Source organism: Antechinus flavipes, chromosome 5, assembly GCF_016432865.1.
Source record: "Antechinus flavipes isolate AdamAnt ecotype Samford, QLD, Australia chromosome 5, AdamAnt_v2, whole genome shotgun sequence".
NCBI lineage: Eukaryota > Metazoa > Chordata > Mammalia > Dasyuromorphia > Dasyuridae > Antechinus > Antechinus flavipes.
Window position 1 is genome coordinate 131,443,050 of NC_067402.1, and position 24,712 is coordinate 131,467,761.

Genomic DNA, 24,712 nt, shown 5'->3' on the forward strand with positions numbered 1-24,712 from the left:
GGAGTGATTCTAGTAATTTCTCAGTGTCCCAGGAAACTCCCTAGGATTATAAATTACATCAAAGTGAGCACTTTCATTCATTGCAGGAGTTTCCTCAATGGAAATTCCCTATCACAGTAGCAAGAATTTAATAAATGTTCTTGAATTGTGTTCTTTCCCTGGATTATGTGATCATGTTCAAGCAATTTATCCTCTCTCTATATTAAGCAATTCCCTAGAACCTTTTTATTAATTTATAGATTAATGGACCTTAAGGAAAGGAGATCCTCATACTGATGAAATCATCAGTCTTCCATGAGGTGGTCCTGGGTTCTTGAAACCTGGGTTTTTGCAGTATAAATTTTGGAAGGTTCTACCAACCTAAAATGGTTTTGAATATAGGCCTACTTCTGGACTCCACATATAACATCTAAGCACCAGCCTAGCTAAGGGTCAAGTATTTTACCAGCAAGATGGTCATAGGGAGATCAACTTCTCCACTAGAACTACTCTCAAAGATCAGCCCTTTAATTATGGAAAAGTTGATGGCAGCATGCAGTGGTGAAGGAAGAATCTACTTGAACAATCACAAAATCCAAAAGCTCTAAGGAAGAAATGAGAGCTAGAGAATCAGTATATTTACAATAGCATGAACATGTTTTCAGAAATATCAGCTTACTCAGGAGCTGAGAGAAAACATGTGTTTTTCCTCCGAATGCTCATTCTTCTTGGCTGTACTTCATTCTTCTCTCAATTTAGAGAACATATTACTTTAGGTATGCTTTATATTTAAGGAAATTGAGGTGGGAAATGTTGAATTTCATTGCTTATCCAATCATTGCATATCCTAACTTTACATTAGAATAATGAGGTTTTAAATCATAATGAAACTTTATAAATCATGCAGTCAAATCCCTGAGTTTTAGAAAAGAAGAAAATAAGACCAAGAGAAGTTAACTATCTTGCTTAGGATAATACAAGTAGATTGTTAACAACTTAATTATAAGAAAGAAGTAGTTATTAATAGATATTAATAGAATTATTATAGACTTGTCCCTTAAGCACTTAGGAAAAAATGGAAGCATCATATAGAAAAGATGTTGTGTTTATATATATTGATGCCTTCTAAAAAGATTACTGTATGTTGAAAATGTTTATTTGTTAAATTTTGCAATCTGCAGATTGCAGATCACCATTGTTTAGAATCATCAATTCAAGATCAGCTTATTTCTAGGACCAGAGTCGTCCATGTCATATATTTATCTTAAATTTAAATCTAAGGATTATTGGCATAGGGATTTTCCATTCAATATTAATTTTTTTTAATGGTTTAAGTAAGAGCAGGACAGACAGGGTCCCAAATCATATAGAATTTTATGGATTATATAAAAAAACCTAAATTAAACACCTGTCAGTAAATGATGATCAAGTGGTTCAGCCACTTGAATGCACTAAGTCATTGGTCCTATTTTGATATATTATACTTCAATATATTCTCTTTTTTTTTTAACTTCAATATATTCTCAATGAAACATCAAGTTCAAGTGATTTTCAAACAGTTGCTAAAGGAAAAGATCCTGGGAAGAAGCTGACTGATACAAGAAGAGCTAGCTTTCGTTGTTGCTATTATTCAATCATTTAATAGTGTCTGACTTTTCATAACTGCATGGACTATAATCCACTAAATCCTTTTATCCTCCACTATCTCCTGAAATACTGAAGTCCCAAGTTCATGTCTATTGCTTCCATGACACTATCTATCCATTTTATCTTCTGCTGTACCCTTTTCCTTTTGTCTTCAATTTTTCCTAACATCAGAGTCTTTTTTAATGAGTCCTATCTTTTCATCATGTAGTCAAAGTATTTAAGCTTCAGCTTCAGCATTTGACCTTAAAGTGACTAGCCTGAACTAATTTCTTTAAATATTGATTGATTTGAAATCTTTTCTGTCTAAGAGTCTCTCAAAAGTCTTCTCCAGAACCACAATTCAAAAGTGTCGATTCTGAAGCACTCAGCTTTCCACGTAGTCCAACTCTTACAGCCATACAGTGCTACTAGAAAAATCATAGCTTTGACTAAATGGACCTTTGTCAGCACAGTGATGTCTCTGATTTTTTAGTGTTCTATCCAGATTTGTCCACAGCTTTCCTTCCAAGAAATAAGCCTCTTTTGATTTTTATGTCTGCATTCACCTTTTTCAGTCATCTTTGAGCCTGAGAGTATAAAATTTGATCTTGTTTTCATTTCTTCTACTATTTGCCAGGAAGTGATGGGATCAGTTTCCATGATCTTAGTTGTTATTTTGGTTTAATGTTAAATTTCAAGCTAGCTTTTACACTCTCCTGTTTCACCGTCATCAATAGGCTTCTTAATTCTTCTTCACTTCCTATCATTAGATAGTATCATCTACGCATCTATGATTGTTGCTGTTTCTCCTGGCAAAGTTAATACCAGCTTCTGATTTATTGAGCCTGGAATTTCAAATGATGTACTCTGCATATAAGTTTAAAAATAGTAAGGTGACAATATACAGGCTTGTCATACACTTTTACCTATTTTAACCAAATCGGTTGTTCCATGTGCAATTCTAACTGTTGCTTCATGATCCACCTACACGTTCCTTAGGAGACAATGAATATGATCTGGTACTTCCATCTTTTTGAGAACTTGATATATTTTATTGTGATTCACACAGACAAAGGTTTTAGTGTAGATAATGAAGCAGAAGTGGTTTTTTTTTCCCCTTGGAATTCCCTTGTTTCCTCCATAATTCAGGGAATTTTGAAATTTGTTCTTTTTCCTCCTCAAAAACCAGCCTGCTCTTCTGTAAATTCTTGATTCACATATTGCTGAAGTTGAGCTTGCAGAATCTTAAGCAAAACCTGACCTGTATATGAAATGAATGCAATTGTTAAGTAACTTGACCATTCTTTGGCATTGTCCTTCTTTAGGATTAGGATGTAAACTAATGTTTTCTTATACAGCGATCATTGTTGAGTTTTCCAAATTTATTGGCATATTTAGCATAGTGCTATAATAGCATTATCTTTTAACATTTTAAATATCTAAGTTGGAATTGTCACCTTCTCTATCCCTTATTGTTAGTAATGCTTTCTAAGGCTAATTTGATTTTTCTCTCCAGAATGTCTGGCTCTAACTCAGTAACTTTACTATCATGGTTACTGATAATGTTAAGATCTTTCTTGTATAGTTCTTTTGTATATTCTTGCCACTTCTTAATCTTTTCTACTTCTGTTAAATGCCTACCATTTTTGTTGTTTTTAATCAAGCCTATTTTTGCATAAAACTTTCCCTTCATATCTCTAATATTATTGAAGAGATCTCTAGCCATTTCCATTCTAATATTTTCGTCTATTTCTTTGGACTGCTCATTTCAGAAAACCTTCTTATCTCTCCTTGCTATTCTCTGGAATTCCACTTTCATTTAGATATATTGTTCCCTTTCTCCTTTCCCTTTCATCTTCTTTCTGCAACTGTTTGTAAAGTTTTATCAGATAGCCATTTTGCTTTCTTGCTCTTTTTCTTCTTCTTCTTTTTTTTAATGTTTTTTTTGGTGGCTGCTTCCTGTATCATATTGCAAACTTTTGTCCTTAGTTCTTAGAGCACTCTATCTACCAGATCTAATGTCTTAAATCTACTCATTTCTTCTACTTCTTATTCATAAAAGATGTTATTTAGGTTATACTCATATTTTCTGATGGCTCATTGTTTAGGTTTTTATGATGAAGAATGAGTGTAAACCACCAGCTATTTTCTGTACTGGCCAGAAACTCTTACAAGTCTTCGCTTCTCAAACTGATACTTCTATAACAGTAAACTAGACCACTTTTGTCTCAATACTTACCTCATCCCTACTTACTGAATAGGCACTGCCTCAAGACAAACAGATCTGAGAATAGAAAGGCCAGGGTCACCAATCATCTTGATTTTTGTCCTACTACTGGACTTCCATGACTCTGAAGGAAAGAGTGAGGTTGATGATTTTGTACAACTCTGCCTTACTTAAATCCAATTCACATGTAAGTCAAGACAATGTCTTTGTAATGTCATTGCTCTTCTTCTAGAATGAAGGACAAACAACAAGTGGTCTGATGATTCCTCCTACTTTCTTCAATTTAAGTTTGAATTTTACAATGAGAAGCTCATGATCTAAATTGCAGTCAGCTCTAGCTTTTATTTTAAATGACTGCATAGAGCTTCTCCATATTTGGCTGCAAAGTATATAATCAATCTAATGGGGATGTCTATTTGCGGAGTTGCTTTTTGGGTCATTGAAAAGGAATATTTGCAAAGATCAATAAGTTATCTTCACAAATCTCTATCTTCCATTTTTTTACAATTTACCAAATTAGACTGTTATCCTAATTATTTTTTTATTTCTACTTTAGCATTCCAATCCCCTCTGATGAATGTGACATCTTTTTGGTGTTACTTCTAGATGATGTTGTATGCTTTCAAAGAACAGATCAACTTTGGCCTCTTCAGCATCAATGATTAGAGCATAGAGTTCTATTATTGTAACACTGAATGATTTATCTTGGCAAACAGTTATCATTCTGTCATTTTTGAGATTCTACCCCTAGGACTGCTTTTCTCATCATTTTATTGACTATGAGGGCTGTTCTATTTCTTTTTTTTTTTTTTTTGAATAGCTTTTAATTTTTAAAATATATGCAAAGATAGTTTTCAGCATTTACCCTTGCAAAGTCTTGCATTCCAAACTTTTCTCCCTCCCTTCCCACACCCTTTCCCTAGACAGCAAATAATCCAGTGTATATTAAACATGAACACTTCTTCTATACATATTTCCCTAACTCTCATGCAGTACAAGAAAAATCAGATCAAAATGGAAAAAAACCCCAAAGAAATAAAAAAAACCAAAAAGCAATCAAACAACAACAAAAAAAAAGGTGAAAAAAACTAGGCTGTGATCTACATTCAATTCCCACAATCTCTCTGGGTGCAAATGGGTCTTTCCATTGCAAGTCTATTGGCCTGAATCATCTCACTGTTGAAGAGTCATGTCCATCAGAATTAATCATCACATAATCTTGCTGTTGCTATGTAGAATGGTTTCTTGGTTCTACTCACTTCACTTAGCATCGCTTCATGTAAGTCTCCCCAGGCCTTTCTGAAATCCTCCCATTGATCATTTCTTATAGAACAATAATATTCCATAGCATCCATATGCCATAACTTATTCAGCCATTCCCAACTGATGGGCATCCACTCAGTTTACAAGTCCTTTATAAAGAAGACTATTACAAATATTTTTGTACATATGGGCCTTTTTCCATTTTTTATGATCTCTTTGGGATACAGGTCCAGTAGAGAAACTGCTAGATCAAAAGGTATGCACAATTTGATAGTCCTTTGGAAATAGTTCCAAATTGCTCTCCAGAATGGTTGGATCAGTTTACAATTCAACCAACAATGTATCAGTGTCCCAGTTTTCCCACATTCCCTCCAACATTTATCATTATCTTTTTCTATCATCTTATCAAATCTGAGAGGTGTGCCTCAGAGTTGTTTTAATTTGTATTTCTCCAATCAATAGTGATTTAGAACATTGTTTCATATGACTAGAAGTGTTTTAATTTCTTTGTCTGAAAATTGGCTGTTCATATCTTTTGACCATTTATGAATTGGAGAATGGCTTGTATTCTTATAAATTTGAGTCCATTCTCTATATATTTTAGAAATGAGTCCTTTATCAGTATCCTTGGGAATATAGATTTTTTTTTCCTCCAGTTTTCTGCTTCCCTTCCCATCTTGTCTGCATTGGTTTTGTCTGTACAAAAACTTTTTAATTTAATATAATCAAATTATCCATTTTGTATTTCATAACGTGCTCTAGTTCTTCTTTGGACTTAAATTCCTTCCTTCTTCACAGATCTGAGGGATAGATTATCCTTTCTTAACTTAATCCTTTGTATCACTTAATATAATCAAAATTATCTATTTTGTCATCAATAATGATCTCTAGTTCTTCTTTGGTCACAAATTCCTTCCTTCTCTACAGATCTGAGAGGTAAACTATTCTATGTTCTTGTAATTTGTTTATAATATCACTCTTTATGTTTAAATCATGAATCCATTTTGATCTTATCTTGGTATACAGCATTAGGTGTTAGTCAATTCCTAATTTCTGCCATACTATTTTACAATTTTCCCAGCAATTTTTGTCAAATAGTGAGTTCTTATCCTAGAAGCTGGGATCTTTGGGCTTATCAAATACTAGATTATTATAGTCATTGACTATTATGTCTTATGAACCTAACCTAATCCTCTCATCAACCACTCTATTTCTTAGCCAGTACCAAATGGTTTTGATGACTGCTGCTTTATAATATAGTTTTAGATTTGGGACAGCTAGACTACCTTCATTTGCATTTTTTTTCATTAATTCCCTTGAAATTCTTGACCTTTTGTTCTTCCAGATGAACTTTGTTATTGTTTTTTTCTGACTTGGTAAAAGTAGTTTCTTGGCAGTTTGAGTGGTATGACACTACTCTATTTCTTCCAAGGAATTCTTGCCCATAGTAGTACATATTATGTTCACATGAATTAAACCTTTCCATTTAAGTTCACCAACAGCCAAGAAGTTGAGGTTTAATCTTTCCATCTCCTATTTGACTATGTCTAGCTTATTTTGGTTCATAGATCTTACATTTCAGGTTTCAACACAATTTTGATCTTTACAGCATCATCAGATTTTCTTTTTCTCAATAGACAGAGCTGTAGCTGATATTCCTTTTGGCTTTGGCCCAGCCACTTCATTAGTACTGGAGCTACTTGTAGTTGTTCTCTGCTCTACCTTAATTATGTTCTTATCCTTAGCTTACTACACTTTAGGAAATTTTTCCTTAGGTGAGATCTAGGACTCTTTCTCTTGGTTGAGTTGTCTTACCTCTTTTCTAATAAAAGAATTTCTGCAATGTGTATTGTCTGGTATATATTCTTGTGTGTGTGTGTGTGTGTATGTGTGTGTACACACACAAATTATGCAAGCCTGTACTCTGATTTTTGTTTTGCTACCAAATTGGATAAGTGGGTTTCTTGATGATCCCTATATGTGCTCAACGTGAAATTGGATTTGGTGGAAAAGAAATGAAATCTTGGACATACAGCTTAGGATCCTTCTATTTTCCCCCAAATTAATGAAAGAGAGGTCAGAAATTAGCTTGAACATTATTATTTCATTTGATCTTCAAAATAATCCTGAGAAGTAGATGTTATTATTACATATTATATTTTATAGACGAGGAAACAGGTAGAATCATCAAGTTATTTCACCTCAGATTGCTCTATATTCTATATGATCTATATGATCAAAGTTATAAAACAACTGCTTATCTGTTTTCTTAGAGAATTTTTATCCCTAGAAGTTCTTTACAGCAATGATTTTATTTAAACTAACTCACTGCTATTTTTGAAGGTAGAATCAACATATAGCTTTATGGAAATATATAATATTAGAGCTAGAAAAGAGCTGAGGGTCATTTTCTAACCTCTTCATTTTAGAGATGTAGTAACTGAGACAAAGAAAGTTTTTAGTGTATCAGTGTTTGTGTGTGTATATATGCACATGTGTATGTCCACGTACACAGCTGCATGAGAAGCTAAAGTTTTATATAATGCTGTAAAAAAAGGAATGAATGTCAGATTAAATTACTTTCATATGTCTATTATCAATTGTAAGCTTTTATTTGATAGAACTAAAAATCCCTTTTCTTTTTTTTTATTATAGCTTTTTATTGACAATACATATGCATGGGTAATTTTTCAACATTGATTCTTGCAAAAACTTCTGTTCCAACTTTTCCCCTCCTTCCCTTCACCTCCTCCCCTAGATGGGCAGGTAGTCCCATACATGTTAAATATATTAAAGTATATGTTAAATACAATATATGTGTACGTATTTATACAGTTATCTTGTTGCACAAGGAAGATTGAATTTAGAAACAAGGTAAAAATAACCTGGGAAGAAAAACAAAAATGCAAGCAAACAATAACAGAAAGAGTGAAAATGCTATGTTGTGGTCCACCCTCATTTCCCAGTGTTCTTTCGCTGGGTGTAGCTGATTATGTTCATTACTAATCAGTTGGAACTGATTTGGATCCTCTCATTGTTGAAGAGAGCCACTTCGAACAGAATTGATCCTCATATAGTATTGTTGTTGAAGTGTATAATGATCTCCTGGTTCTAAAAATCCATTTTCTTTACTAAAATCATTACTGCCTCTCACAGAAAATAAACTTACATTTTGCAAATGTATATGTATTTTATGTCTTTTGTTGTAGGAAACCCATCTCACTCAAACTTTTCTCATTCTAAAGTAAGAATTATTATCAAGAAATCCAATCTTACTTAACTTACTTAAGTTAATGAATGAATTTACAAAAATAAAACTCTTAACAAAACACTTTCAATTAGTCATGGTCTTTAATTTATAGATATTAACCCAAGAATATTGTTTAACAATCACACAAACACACCTATCTACACATACATACCTACTCTAACTTAAGGTTTAAGATACGTAAGGGAAAAAAGAGTAATAGATTGGAAGTACTAGGTAATAGCATATAAAAGAATAATTTTGAATAATTTCATAAACTGAAGAATGAAATGAGCAGAACCACAATTATGCAATAACAATAGCACTATAAAAATGAACAACTTTGAAATCTTTAAGAATTATCATAAATAAATGACTACTTATGTTCCCAGAGAACCAATGATGAAGCAAACTATTACAAAGAGGTAATGGAGTTGGGATATTTTATACACACACACACACACAAATATGCATATGAATATACATATACACATACATAAATGTTTGCATATATGTATATTCATACATGTATGTATATATGTATACACACAATATATATGAATACCCACACATATATGAGTGTATATGAACTCACAATATAACCATTGGAAGGATGTGTTTTGCTTTACTATTCATATTTATTACAGGAAATTTATCATTTCTTTTCTATTGGGGTGGAGGGATACAATAAGATGAAGAGAATAGATTTCTGAGTTTTTTTATTTTAAATGAGAAGTGGGGTTTTTTGTAAAATTTTTAATTTTGGGGGGATTTTATTTTAAGTTCTAGACTGTCTCCCTTCTATTCTTTGCACTCTGCACTACAGGTCATCATTTGATGCAGATTTCTAAATATGTGTAAACTATTCTATGTATATTGCTATCTATCAGTTCTTTCTCTGGAGGTGTGTAGGATCTTCAAGGTCCCTTAGAGATGATTTGAGTATAATTTGGTTGTTCACAATTATTCTTCAAATGTTGATGTTACTGTATACAATGTTCTTTTGGTTCTGCTCACTTCACTTTTTGTTATTTCGTGCAACTCTTTCCATTTATTTTCTACAATCAATCAGTTCATTATTTCTTTTAGTACAGTAGTATTCCATTACAAATGTGTGTAATAACTTGTTTAGCCATTCCCCAACTGATGGGCATCCCCTCAATTTCCATGTTGTAAAAGTCAAAGGAAAATTTAAAACTACTTTATGTCAATTACGAAGGCCATTGGATTAAAAAATCTTACATTAAACAGCTGATGAGTGATCTAACTAAAATGAATTTATTTCACTAGTTGTTGGTAGGTGACAATGAGATAATAATCTCAGATAAACAATTGTGATATAAATCAAAGCTTCCATAGTCATGACTTGATGTGGGCCTGTTTGCTACATTTCACTGTTATGAGATCATGCCATTTCAGATTCCCTTCAACAATTTTATTAAATTTGGAGGAATAGTGGTGTGTTGTTTCATCATTTTCAGTCATGTCTAATTCTTTGTGAACACTTTTTGTGATTTTCTTGTCAAAGATACTGGAATGGTTAACCATTTCCTTCTCCAGCTCATTTTACAGACACAGAAACTAAGACAAGCAGCATTAAGTTACTTGCTCAAAGTCACATAACTAGTAAGTGTCTGAGGCTGGATTTGAATTCAGAGCTACTCCTAGCACTCTATCCATTGCACCATCTCACTGCCCAACATTGCTATTTTTGAAAGTAGACTGGGAGTTAGAAAATTTAGTTTGAATACCAGTTCAGTTACTAATTGCAACTGATCCTAAATTATATAAAAAGGGAAACTACTGCTAGTTTAATTATTAAATTAAATATTTAATTTATTATTTAATTATTAAATTATTAAATTTATTATTAAATTATTAAATTTATTTAATTAATTATTAAATTATTAAAATATCTGTTAGTTTTGGTGATAGGAATGGGAATCCTTTTAGCATAGTATAACAAAAAAAATCTTCCAAAATGAAGATAACATATCATATTAGAGAAGTAAAGTTTTAATATACATATGAAATGTCTATGCATTGTGGAAATAATCTTATAAATATATATATATAATGTAAAAAAAATCAATAAAAATGAAAATGACAAAAAATAAGTATTAAATGAGATAACTGAATCATTTCTAGCCATAATATGTGGAAGACATGGGAAAACATTAATGATGGGATGGAATTTCTTTCCCCATATTGTTAGAGTTCAAATGTTGGAGTTTGTTCTTCTCAGAGCACAGCCGGTTTAGAGGCTTAGAGCCCTTCGGATGTCTCCAAATCCAAAGGTTCTGTCCTTCAGCCTCTGTCTCTGCTTTCTTCTGCCTCCAACAGAGATGGAAGATCTCTCTTATCTCCTTCTGGGGAGCCCAGCCACCAACTTGCCGCGGAGAGAGGGCTTCTGGCGTAGCTCCACTGAAGTCCGTCAAAAGTGTTCTCTGCACCAGAGTCATTCCTCTCGAGTCTAGCGCGATCAGCCAGCCAAGAGGAAAAATGTATTCTGGAATGGCTGTCTCGCCTTATATGTGAACCTTCTGAAAGAATGGGATTATGGGTTTTCTCCCATAGTGCTCTCTGGCCCAAAGAGCTTTAAGGTGTGGACTCTCTTGAAGTTAGAAAGTGTACTTTGTGAAACTAGCATACTTGTGGACTCCAATGAGTAAAGGTGGGAACACAAGCCTTGTCTTGATTAGTTCTACTTAGTACCTTGTTTCAGGTTCTGGCCAAAACAACTTCTTGTAAGATTAGATCAACTCTAATTACTTAGCAGTTAGTAAGGATTCCAACACCATATCACTGAGAAAAATTGGTAATATGATTTTTATACATGTGTGTATATGAACTTATGTACATATGTGTTTGTGCATTTGTGTATGATGATGTTTAAAACTATCTTATACAATTATATGTAAAAACTATCTTATAGTTTCCCAATCTTTATAAAAGCTTTCCTAGATCTTATCATCCCCTCAAGCTACCATTCTTTACTCTTTTTCCCAACCAAATTCCTTAAAGAACTATCTCCTCTTTTCTCATTCACCCCTTAATCTTTTCTAATTTGACTTTTCAGTCATCATCCTACTCCCTTTTCTGTATTACATTCAAAATTGGTGACCACTCTCTCTTATTAGAGAAAATCTCTGGATTTTCATAACAGTACTGTCTCTTTATATTTCCCTTATTTATCTGATTACTCTTTTCTCAATCTAATTCGTCAGTACATCAGTCCTACCATGCCCCCTAAATGTGAGTGTGCTCTGGGGTTCTACCTTTTCTCCCTTTATACACTCTCTCTTGGTAATCTCATCAGATTTCTTAGGTTTAACTATCATTTCTATATAGATGATTCACAGATTCATTGAATACTAGTCTTTCCCTTGAGAAAGTCACATCACCAGTTGCCTAAAAGACATTTCAAACTAGATGTCCTAGAAACATCTCATCTCAACATATCCAAAGCAACATTTATTATCTTTTCTCCAAAATCTTCTCCTCGGAACTTCCCTATTTCTGTCAAGGTACCACCATCCTTCCAGCTTCTGGCTTTATAATCTCATCATTATCTTGACTACTCTATCCCTCACCCCACATATCCAATCATTTGTCAGATCATTTGTTTCTACTTCCATAGCATCTCTTGCATATAATTTCTTATCTTTTCATTCACATAGACACCATCTTAGTACCTGACCTCATTGCCTGCATGATTTCAACAGTCTCCTAGTTTCCTTTCCTCAAACTGTCTCTGCACTGCCATTCATCTTATACAATGATGCCATAGTAATTTTGCTTTGGTAGCAGATCTAGCCAAATTAACTCCCCTTCTATTTCAACTCTATGACTTCCTATCATTGCTAAGATAAAATACAAGCTCCCCTGTTCAGCTTTTAAAGCCCTACACATGATCCCAAAACTTCCTTTCTAGCCTTGTCTGCCTAATACATTCTTTGATTTAACTAACAGGTCCTCTCTCTGTTCTTCACTCATGATACTCCATATAGCATCTCTGTACCCTTGAAATGGTCATTCACCGTGCATCAAAACATATCAACTTCAAAGAATCTCTCCCTTCAAGAGGCAAATCAAGGCAAACTACTTTTTACACAATGTCTTCCCTGATTCACAACTGCTAGAACTGTCCTCACCAAATTACTTTGTATCTAATTGCTTTATATTTGTTCATTTTCTATTTTATGGTATATATATTTGCGTATATGTTGTCTCTCCCATTAGAAGGTAAGATCTTTGTGAATAGAGCTTTCTTCTTTATTTATACTTGCATCACCAGCACCTAGCACGATACCTGGCACAAAGTAGGAACTTAATAAATACTTATTGATTGATACAAGGTTCCATTTTTACAATTTTTTTTTTTACAATGTTAACAGATCCACTTCCTTGTTGATGACAGATAGATTTTCTTGCGTATTGTAGCTATTCAGTTGTTTTCAGGTGTAGCAAGTTTAACTGGATTAAAATCCTGCTTTTGATACACACTGATTATGTGATTCTGGGCGAATCCTTCAGTTTCTCAGGGTTCTAGTCAACCTCTAAACATTATAAATTGCAGTAAAAGTCATACCTGGCACGTGCAGATAAAGTTTCCTTACTTAGAAATTCTCTTATCAATAAAATCATAGGTTCAGTACACATCTATATACACAAATACCATGCATATATAAACTTATGCATATATATATATATATATATATATACACACACACACACCTTATATCCAGATTGAGACTTTAAAAAAACTTAGCTGGTTTATTCTCCACTTGTATATATAATATATGACATACTACTTTTGTTTTAATTCTTGGTGAAATTAAAATAACACCTCAACCTTTTTCATTTAACCTAAGAGAATTTGCTACTCAATACATATTTCTGACAACAGCTGGCGATGTTGAATGGACAGTTTATTTGTAAATTAAATGAATTGGCTTCCTTCATGCCCTTGAGAGCCAGCTGATTTATAAGTTAATAAAATAATCATACAACCAGACTGGTACTTTCAATTTATTTTTAAAAGGAATAACATCACATTTTTGACATATATAAATTTAAATGTAATATAAGAGGAAATATTGTTAGTAATTGCTATATGTACACACATACATATGAGTATATTATATACTCTATATATACACATACACACATACATGCACATGCATATACAGGAATTAAGGACTATGGATATATTTCCTTACTTGCTTTGTTGTCACAATTTATATAAGAATGACATTCAACAAAGTCTTGGAGAATTCTAGGTAAATTATATAATGTAATTATTGAATTCCAAATAGATAGTAAATCAATATAAATTAGAACTGGTCCTTATCTTTGTACAATATTTCTTAGAATAAAATAGGGCTTAAAATTATTGATTGAATAAGCCAGCGATTGATTTAATCAATTGATACAATACAGAACAAGTACAGTTTCACAGGTTTAACACAACAAAAGACAGAAAACAAGTTGTCATATGGTTATGGGCATCAATATATTAACATGTCAACTGGTTCCACTTAATTTCAACTCTATTTCACCTCTCTTTCAAGACATTTATTTTGCACAATGAATTTGAAAGGATAAAAAGGGGTCCCTTGCCTCCTATTTGACCATCAGTGTGTTGCGTTTCCATCTCTGCTTTATCCTTAATACCCTATATGACTTCATGGGATCATTAAAGCTAAAAGAGAACTTATAGATTAACCCAGCAGCATAACTGTTGGGATCAGTATTGTAGGAAGAATAATCAGGCATCAGGGGTCAGGATAGATTGTCTAAGACACAATGTCTAAGGCAAGGAAAGTAGTTAGACATCTATTATAAAAGTCCAGACATTATGTGCTATGGGCCTGAACTAGGGAAAAAGCATGGGGATGCAAAGGAAGGGACAAGTACAAGATATTGTAAAGAACATTTAGTTGGGATATTGGACCTGATTGTTTTATGAAGAAAATATTCAGTAATTCAGGTTTGGACTTTAAGTCAGGGATCAGATGTGCTGGTGGTATATGGATCAGCAGTAGGATATCTGAAATAACAGGGTAGGTACAAAGGACAAAATTTCTGAAATCTGGTAATAAAGTAGAAATGTTGTCACTATCCTTCTGGGAAGAAGGAATATACAATATAATTGTAAAGGTCACCCTATGTGAGCTGTTTGTTTCCTGTCTGATCTATTCTTGCATAATGTATAAATTTATAAAAAGGGAAGTGAAGAAACATGTTGGTCTTAAATGGAAGAGTTAGGATAGTTTTTATCATATAGAGAAAATATCTTTATTAACCAAACATTTTAATATCTATGAAAGCTCTTTGTAAATGATAAAATGCTAATCAAAAAGAAGATATTTTAATGATTTTATTATTCTTCTCATTGGTAAAGATTTCTATGATGTAGGTGGTTGTTTCCATGTGGGCACTGAAATCTAGGGTTTCACAAATTAATTTGGCACCTTGAATCACTATTTTATGAACTAGAATATACATGCTTACATGCTCTTTTATTTGCAGCCTTTAAGAAGATATGGGAAGAGAGACAGACAAAGATGGAGTCAGAGAGAGATAAGGGGATCAATGATCATTTCATCCACCAATTAGGATTTTCTCAATATGAAATGGTAAATATTGCATCATAATTTGATTCCTTATACAAATAATCCTGATGGGCTATTTCATGCTATATAAAGTATTCTCTTTAGAGAAATTAAAATGGCCACCAATTTCTTTCATTTTTAATCTCTAATTCTTCAAATCACAATAAACCTATGGTCACTGTAGTAGTACTGATTAATATAGAGACCAGCAGAAAATATATTCAACTTTTATTTCAACTAGCCCAGCTACGTGACCAGAAGAATCTTATTTAATTAGTAATAATATTCAGCCTTTGTATGAATTCTGTAATTCAAAAACCTCTACATTTGTTGAGGAAAGAGATTAGGAGTGAAAATGTTTTTAAAAAGGATTTTATGTCTTCTTTCTTCAAAGTATAAAAGGAAGCCATATTTAGAATAGTGTTTTAATTTGTAATCTTTTAATAGATGAGATCAAAGAACATAATGGTTTTTTTTTTTTTAAAGAAAATGTGATTACTAAGCTTAAGTGCACGGTATATTAAATGAAAATTCTGATCATAAAGAAAGGTAATATCTACTCAAAAGTATAATTTCTGTACTTTTGAAATCATCTCAGCAAGAATTATCTACCCCTATCAAATTGTAGCACTTGTCAAAATCAACTGTAAAGCATTTCAAGTGCTCTTCTGAATCAACAAAACAGATGTATCGCGATGTGAGATTTCAAGGAGATGGAAGAAAAGTGAACCAGATGCCAGTCATTGCCCTCAATCTCTTGAACCCAACACTTAACACAATAGACACTGCAAGTCTTTGGGACAAGACTTATCAAGGAAAAAATGCAAGGCTGACTCTTAATAACATTTATAAAACCAAATGAATATTATTTTGTGGGCTTAGTAGTCTTTTATTACTTCAGCTTATTCACAAATAAGAAAGACATCAAAGTAACCAGACATCAAGCAAATAAATAATGCCTTCCCTTTAGTTTTTTTTTAAAATTTATTAATAGTTTAAATTTTTAAACAAAATTTGGAAAATAAAAATCCAAAGCAAAAAGGAGAAGGTACTTTAACATAACAGGAATTTATTTTTCTCTAGTTAAATTCTTTTTTCCCACCTAATCTGCCACTTGCTTGTTTTGCATGACTCTCATGTTTTGTTTGTCCTCTCTGCTCTGGTTAGGTCTCAGTCACTATGCTCTGCTTAGAATCATAATTATCAATTGATATTTATTAAGCATGAATAAGCATTAGCACTCTCTGGCATTCAAAATTAGTATTCTGCAACATCCAATGATTCAAGGAGTTTATCTACAGACACCACAGCTAAAAAAGAATATGACATTAAGAAAATAATTTAAATACTCATAAAATTCCTTTGGAAACATCATAGTATCAAAGATTTAGAACTGGGAGGGATCTGAGAGGCTACTGATTCCAATCCCCTTCTTGTACAGATGAGAAAATTGAGGCATAGAAACGTTACATGACTTTCCCAGAGTTACATTGCTATTAAGTATCTGGTTCAGTTTTTGAATCCAGATCTTTCAGAAGCCACATTCACTGCTCCTTCCCTTATACTATTCTACCTCAAATAATACAAAAGAAGTTGTCAATCAATTAGAAAAGAAATTTGTGGTTCAGTGTTTTAATCCTGGGAGTAAGCTTGAGATTACACAGACAATATTAAAAATGAATTATTTCCTCCTTTTCTTTGGCTTTCTGATCATTTATTTTTGACTGACATCAACCATAGTCTGACAGTCTCAACATTGAACCATTTGAATTTCTAGTACTCTTGGCTCATTTCAAGAATACTGAGATCTGAAGAACAAGAAAAATGATAAAAAGGAGTGTTGAAGAAGGAAATAGAAGGACTTGAAGACAGGAACATACTAAAAGACATAAATATAAACTTCTAGGAGAAGATCCCAACTCAATTCCACAGTGGCAGAAAAAGTCATGTAAAGAAACTAAAAGATAGTCCTTCCATCACTATTATTTATTTTCAATGTTGGAGTGCTCAAATTGTTCAAAGAATCAACTTCTACTGGAACTACAATAAATACTCCCTAACTACAGAGAGTTGAGGAAAGATAAACCATTTTAATCACTTATTTCTATGTAGTAGAGCATATGACACATGACTATATTACAAAATGCTATATGATAAGTACTTAATAAAGTTTCTCACAGAATACATTGTCCTAATTGGTAACATTTCAATAGGCAGAAATGATAGGGTGAAAAGTATAGCAGCTATAAGAAACAATGCAAGCAAAACAACTGTGGCAAGCTAGTGAGGGGTCAATCAAAAAATCAGAGGAAGGTCTCCAAAGGATCGAGTAAATCCTCTATGTGAAATTCACAGAACAATATGAACTTGAAACACACAAGGCAAGACATAGTAAGTATGAGACAGGTACTGACCCTACCTAATAGGTGTGCTAACAGATGTGACTCCATGGATAAACTAGGATTCAGAGGAAATGATCTCATTGTCCTTTTTAGCATTTGCTGTGTCTTACACATGATTCAAGCCACAGATAGACTTGCCATTTATTTGCTGCCAAATAAAACTATCTTAATGTCCTAAATATATGCTACTACTCTGAAAACTCATTCCTTCTTATTTTCCTATTCTATGAATGTTACCATGATTCTTTTTTATTAAAGCTGTTTATTTTCAAAACATATCCATAGATAATTTTCAGTATTCAACTTTGTAAAATCTTGTGTTCTAATTTTTTTCCTTTTCTTCCTCTATCTTTTTCCCTAGATGGCAAGTAACCCAATATGTTAAACATATGTAATTCTTCTATACATATTTCCATAATTATCATGCTGCACAAGAAAAATTAAATCAAAAAATAAAAAAATGAGAAAGAAACCAAAATGCTAGCAAACAACAACAATAACAAAACAGTGATCAGCCATCCTGATCTATTCTTGCACTACTTCCTTTTTAACATTTTAGGTTTCAGTCAGAGAGAAGAAGTTAAAGGATATGGTGAATAGAATTCTGGTCCTAGCATCAGGAGGGCTTGAGTTCAAATTTGACATCAGACATTTAATAGCTATGTCACCCTGTGTTATGGGATCCACCTGCTAGTGGCTAATGGGGATCTAATTCTGACCAGCAGAATAAAATCCCTTCATGTAAGAGGATGATAACAATACAAGGTGACTGAAAGCCAGGTTCATTCCCTGACCTCTCTCTTCTTCCCTCAGATTTATTTCATTCCCAATTCACAAGCAACATCTGCATCAGTAAAAGATGATTTGCAATTCCTTCAAGTATGTTATGATTCACACCTATGGGGGCTTTCAGAGAATCTACCTGCCCCTTAATGGTCCAGTTCCCTTTAATCCTTTACACGTTTTCTGGATTTCACACTTAGGTGTGGTCCTTAACAACCCTGACTAAGTCACTTAATTTCTGTGTATCTCAATTTCCTCATCTATAAAATGGAGATAACAATAGCACCTATTTAATAGGGTGGTTATGAATAACAAACAAGAAAATATAAGCAAAGCACTTAGTGCCTAGCACACATATTAGATGCCATATTGCTTAATCCCTCTTCTTTATTCATTTTTCTAGACTGGTCACCATCTTTACCCATGTTTTATATTTTCTTTATGTTTATTCCTCACCCTGAACTACCTCCTGCATTCCATCTCTATTGTTAAAATATAATCCACATTTCAAAGTCTAGTTCAAATTCTATTTACTTCGTGAAGTTTTCTTTGATTCATCCAACTGAAGGAAATGAACTCTCACTCTTGAAATGAAACAAACTCCACCAAGTTTGGGGTGCAATAGTATATAAACAGTATAAAGGCATTGCTGTATCCTATCAGGAACTCTGGTATATTTGTTAAAAAGTAGTTATCGGGACTTCCGGTTAAGATGGCGGAGAGGAGGCTCACAGTTGCATAAGCTCCGCGCTTTCTCTCACTATCCACTTCATTACAAGCCTCTGAATCAATGCTTGACTGAAAAAAACCCACAAATAGTTACCAAGAGAAGCCATCCTTGAGATCCGCCAAGAAAGGTCTGTCTTTACTGGAGGGCTGGGGCGGTTTTAGATCTGGCGCAGGCGGCGGGCAGCGGCAGTGAGGGCACAGGAGCAGACTGGAGAGGGGGTGGAGAGTGATCGTAGCCGTTTCTGCGGGGAGAGCTTCGCTACAGGTTTGGATACTTTCCTCCGGCAGCAAGTCAACAGCCCAGCAGAGAAGCTAAAAACACCGGGGCTGAAGAATACAACCCCAAACAGCTGGAGTCTCTCAGGACCTGGCCGCCCCCCCCTTCCCCCCCCCTCAGTGACTCAGCACGCTCTGGGATCTCAGAGCGCAGGCGCAGCACAGTCCTGCTAGTGCCTCACTGCTGCCCCCTGCAGTCTGTAGAGGAAGCTCGATAACACACCCAGCCCCTCCCAAAGAAAGACTCCAGTTTTTTCTGTTTTTCTTTGGTAGTTTGTCCCTGATTAATAGACAGAATGAGCAAGAAGCTGAAGAGGACTTTAACCCTTGACAGCTTCTACACAGATAGAGAGCAGACTCTAAATCCTGAGGAGACTAAAAACAGGCAGTCCCCAGGTGATTCCCCAAAGGAGGAGATTGTCTGTTCCTCAGCACAGATGAACCTCATAGAAGTGATTAAAAAGGCTCTCACAAGGGAGCTAGAAGAAAAATGGGAAAAGCAGAGTGAGGCTTGGGAAAAGGAGAGGGAGGCTTGGCAAAAGAGCCTGGAGAAAGTTAAAGAGAGAGTGGATAAAGAAGTAAAATCCTTGAAAAATAGGATTAGTGAACTGGAAACAGAAAACAGCTCTCTAAAAAACAAAATTGGCGAAATGGAAAAAAATTCCACAGAACAAAAGAACTCAATGGGACAATTAGAGAAAGATTTTAAAAAAGTGAGTGAAGAGAATACTTCACTGAAAATCAGAATTGAACAAGTGGAATTGAATGACTCGAGGAGACAAGAAGAATCAGTCAAGCAAATCCAAAAAAATCAAACAATGGAGAAAAATGTGAAATACCTTCTGGGGAAGACAACAGACCTGGAAAACAGATCCAGGAGAGACAATCTGAGAATCATTGGACTCCCAGAAAAACATGATGAAAAAAAGAGCCTGGACACTGTCTTCCAGGAAATTATCAAAGAGAACTGCCCAGAAGTCATAGGAACAGAGGAAAAAATAAACATTGAAAGGATTCATCGATCACCCACTGAAAGGGATCCTAAAATCAAAACACCAAGGAATATAGTGGCCAAATGCCAGAACCCTCAATGAAAGAAAAAATATTGCAAGCGGCTAGAAAAACCCAATTCAAGTATCAAGGAGCCACAATAAGGATCACCCAGGATCTGGCAGCATCCACATTAAAAGATCGAAGGGCCTGGAATATGATATTCCGAAAGGCTAAGGAACTTGGTATGCAACCAAAAATAACTTACCCAGCGAGAATGAGCATCTTTTTCCAGGGAAGAAGATGGACATTCAACGAAGTAAGCGAATTTCATCTATTTCTGATGAAAAAACCAGAACTTAACAAAAAGTTTGATCTACAAATATAGAACTCAAGAGAAATCTAAAAAGGTAAAGATTAATCTTGGGAACTATATTTTGACTATATAGATGTATAAAGAATACATGTATACCTTGTTCTAGAAATTGATGTGGAAAGGACATTGTACCAGAAAAAGGGTAAAGTGGGGGTAATACATCTCATGAAGAGGCATAGGAAACCTATTATATCTGAGAGAAAGAATGGAGGGGGATGAATATAGTGGGTATCTTACTGCCTTCAGAATTGGCTTTAAGTGAAAAATCTTAAGACATATTCAATCTATGGTGAAACTTCTCCCATCTCATTGAAAAGTGAGAAGGGAAAAGTGGAAAGGGAAGGAATAAGCTAAGCGGAAGGGAATACGGGAACTGGGAGGGAAAGGGGTAAGATAGGGGGAGGAACTCTAAGGCGGGGGGAGGGACACTAAAAAGGGAGGGCTGTGAGAAGCAAGGGGTGCTCACAAGCTTAATACTTGGAAGGGGGGGAAAGGGGAAAGAAGGGAGGAAAGCATAAACCGGGGTTAACAAGATGGCAAGTAATACAGAATTGGTCATTCTAACCATAAATGTGAATGGGGTAAACTCCCCCATAAAGAGGAAGTGGTTAGCAGAATGGATTAAAAGCCAGAATCCTACAATATGTTGTTTACAGGAAACACACCTGAAGCGGGGAGATACATGCAGGTTAAAGGTAAAAGGTTGGAGCAAAATCTACTATGCTTCAGGTGAAGTCAAAAAAGCAGGGGTAGCCATCCTGATCTCAGATCAAGCTAAAGCAAAAATTGACCTAATTAAAAGAGATAAGGAAGGACACTATATCTTGCTAAAGGGTAGCATGGATAATGAAGCACTATCTATATTAAACATATATGCACCAAGTGGGGTAGCATCTAAATTCTTAAAAGAGAAACTAAGAGAGCTGCAAGAAGAAATAGACAGTAAAACTATAATAGTGGGAGATCTTAACCTTGCACTCTCAGAATTAGATAAATCAAACCAAAAAATAAATAAGAAAGAAGTCAAAGAGGTAAATAGAATACTAGAAAAGTTAGATATGATAGATCTCTGGAGAAAATGTAATGGAGACAGAAAGGAATACACTTTCTTTTCAGCAGTTCATGGAACCTATACAAAAATTGACCATATATTAGGACATAAAAACCTCAAACTCAAATGTAGTAAGGCAGAAATAGTAAATGCATCCTTTTCAGACCACGATGCAATGAAAATTACATTCAACAAAAAAGCAGGGGGAAGTAGACCAAAAAATAATTGGAAACTAAATAATCTCATACTAAAGAATGATTGGGTGAAACAGCAAATCATAGACATAATTAATAACTTCACCCAAGAAAACGATAATAATGAGACATCATACCAAAATGTATGGGATGCAGCCAAAGCGGTAATAAGGGGAAATTTCATATCTCTAGAGGCCTATTTGTATAAAATAGAGAAAGAGAAGGTCAATGAATTGGGTTTGCAATTAAAAATGCTAGAAAAGGAACAAATTAAAAACCCCCAGTCAAACACTAAACTTGAAATTCTAAAAGTAAAAGGTGAGATCAATAAAATTGAAAGTAAAAAAACTATTGAATTGATTAATAAAACTAAGAGTTGGTTCTATGAAAAAACCAACAAAATAGACAAACCCTTAGTAAATCTGATTAAAAAAAGGAAAGAGGAAAATCAAATTGTTAGTCTTAAAAATGAAAAGGGAGAACTCACCACTAACGAAGAGGAAATTAGAGCAATAATTAGGAGTTACTTTGCCCAACTTTATGCCAATAAATTCGACAACTTAAATGAAATAGAAAAATACCTCCAAAAATACAGCTTGCCCAAACTAACAGAGGAAGAAGTAAATATCCTAAACAGTCCCATCTCAGAAAAAGAAATAGAACAAACTATCAATCAACTCCCTAAGAAAAAATCCCCAGGACCAGATGGATTTACATGTGAATTCTACCAAACATTTAAAGAACAATTAACTCCAATGTTATATAAACTATTTGAAAAAATAGGGATTGAAGGAGTCCTACCAAACTCCTTTTATGACACAGATATGGTACTGATACCTAAACCAGGTAGGCTGAAAACAGAGAAAGAAAATTATAGACCAATCTCCCTAATGAATATCGATGCTAAAATCTTAAATAAAATATTAGCAAAAAGATTACAGAAAATTGTCACCAGGATAATACACTATGACCAAGTAGGATTTATACCAGGAATGCAGGGCTGGTTCAATATTAGGAAAACTATTAGCATAATTGACTATATCAATAACCAAACAAACAAAAACCACATGATCATCTCAATAGATGCAGAAAAAGCATTTGATAAAATCCAACATCCATTCCTAATAAAAACACTTGAGAGCATAGGAATAAATGGACTTTTCCTTAAAATAGTCAGGAGCATATATTTAAAACCATCAGTAAGCATCATATGCAATGGGGAAAAACTGGAACCTTTCCCAGTAAGATCTGGAGTGAAGCAAGGTTGCCCACTATCACCATTATTATTTAATATCGTATTAGAAACACTAGCCTCGGCAATAAGAGTCGAGAAAGATATAAAAGGAATTAGAGTAGGCAATGAGGAAACCAAACTATCACTCTTTGCAGATGATATGATGGTATACCTAGAGAACCCCAGAGATTCTACCAAAAAGCTATTGGAAATAATTCATAATTTTAGCAAAGTAGCTGGCTACAAAATAAATCCCCATAAATCCTCAGCATTTTTATACATCACCAACAAAACCCAACAGCAAGAGATACAAAGAGAAATTCCATTCAGAATAACTGTTGATACCATAAAATATTTGGGAATCTATCTACCAAAGGAAAGTCAGGAATTATATGAGCAAAATTATAAAAAAGTCTCCACACAAATAAAGTCAGACTTAAATAATTGGAAAAATATTAAGTGCTCTTGGATTGGCCGAGCGAACATAATAAAGATGACAATACTCCCTAAACTAATCTATTTATTTAGTGCTATACCAATCAGACTTCCAAGAAAATATTTTATTGATCTAGAAAAAATAACAACAAAATTCATATGGAACAATAAAAAGTCGAGAATCTCAAGGGAATTAATGAAAAAAAAATCAAATGAAGGTGGCCTAGCTGTACCTGATCTAAAATTATATTATAAAGCAGCAGTCACCAAAACCATTTGGTATTGGCTAAGAAATAGATTAGTGGATCAGTGGAAAAGGCTAGGCTCACAAGACAAAATAGTCAATTATAGCAATCTAGTGTTTGACAAACCCAAAGCCCCTAACTTCTGGGAAAAGAATTCATTATTTGATAAAAACTGCTGGGATAATTGGAAATTAGTATGGCAGAAATTAGGCATGGACCCACACTTAACACCATATACCAAGATAAGATCAAAATGGGTCTATGACCTAGGCATAAAGAACGAGACTATAAATAAATTAGAGGAACATAGAATAGTTTATCTCTCAGACTTGTGGAGGAGAAAGAAATTTGTGACCAAAGATGAACTAGAGACCATTACTGATCACAGAATAGAAAATTTTGATTACATCAAATTAAAAAGCTTTTGTACAAATAAAACTAATGCAAACAAGATTAGAAGGGAAGCAACAAACTGGGAAAACATTTTCACAGTTAAAGGTTCCGATAAAGGCCTCATTTCCAAAATATATAGAGAACTGACTCAAATTTATAAGAAATCAAGCCATTCTCCAATTGATAAATGGTCAAAGGATATGAACAGGCAATTTTCAGAGGATGAGATTGAAACTATTACCACTCATATGAAAGAGTGTTCCAAATCATTATTGATCAGAGAAATGCAAATTAAGACAACTCTGAGATACCACTACACACCTGTCAGATTGGCTAAGATGACAGGAAACAATAATGATGAATGTTGGAGGGGATGCGGGAAAACTGGGACACTAATGCATTGTTGGTGGAGTTGTGAACGAATCCAACCATTCTGGAGAGCAATCTGGAATTATGCCCAAAAAATTATCAAATTGTGCATACCCTTTGATCCAGCAGTGTTTCTATTGGGCTTATATCCCAAAGAAATACTAAAGAAGGGAAAGGGACCTGTATGTGCCAAAATGTTTGTAGCAGCCCTGTTTGTAGTGGCTAGAAACTGGAAAATGAATGGATGCCCATCAATAGGAGAATGGCTGGGTAAAT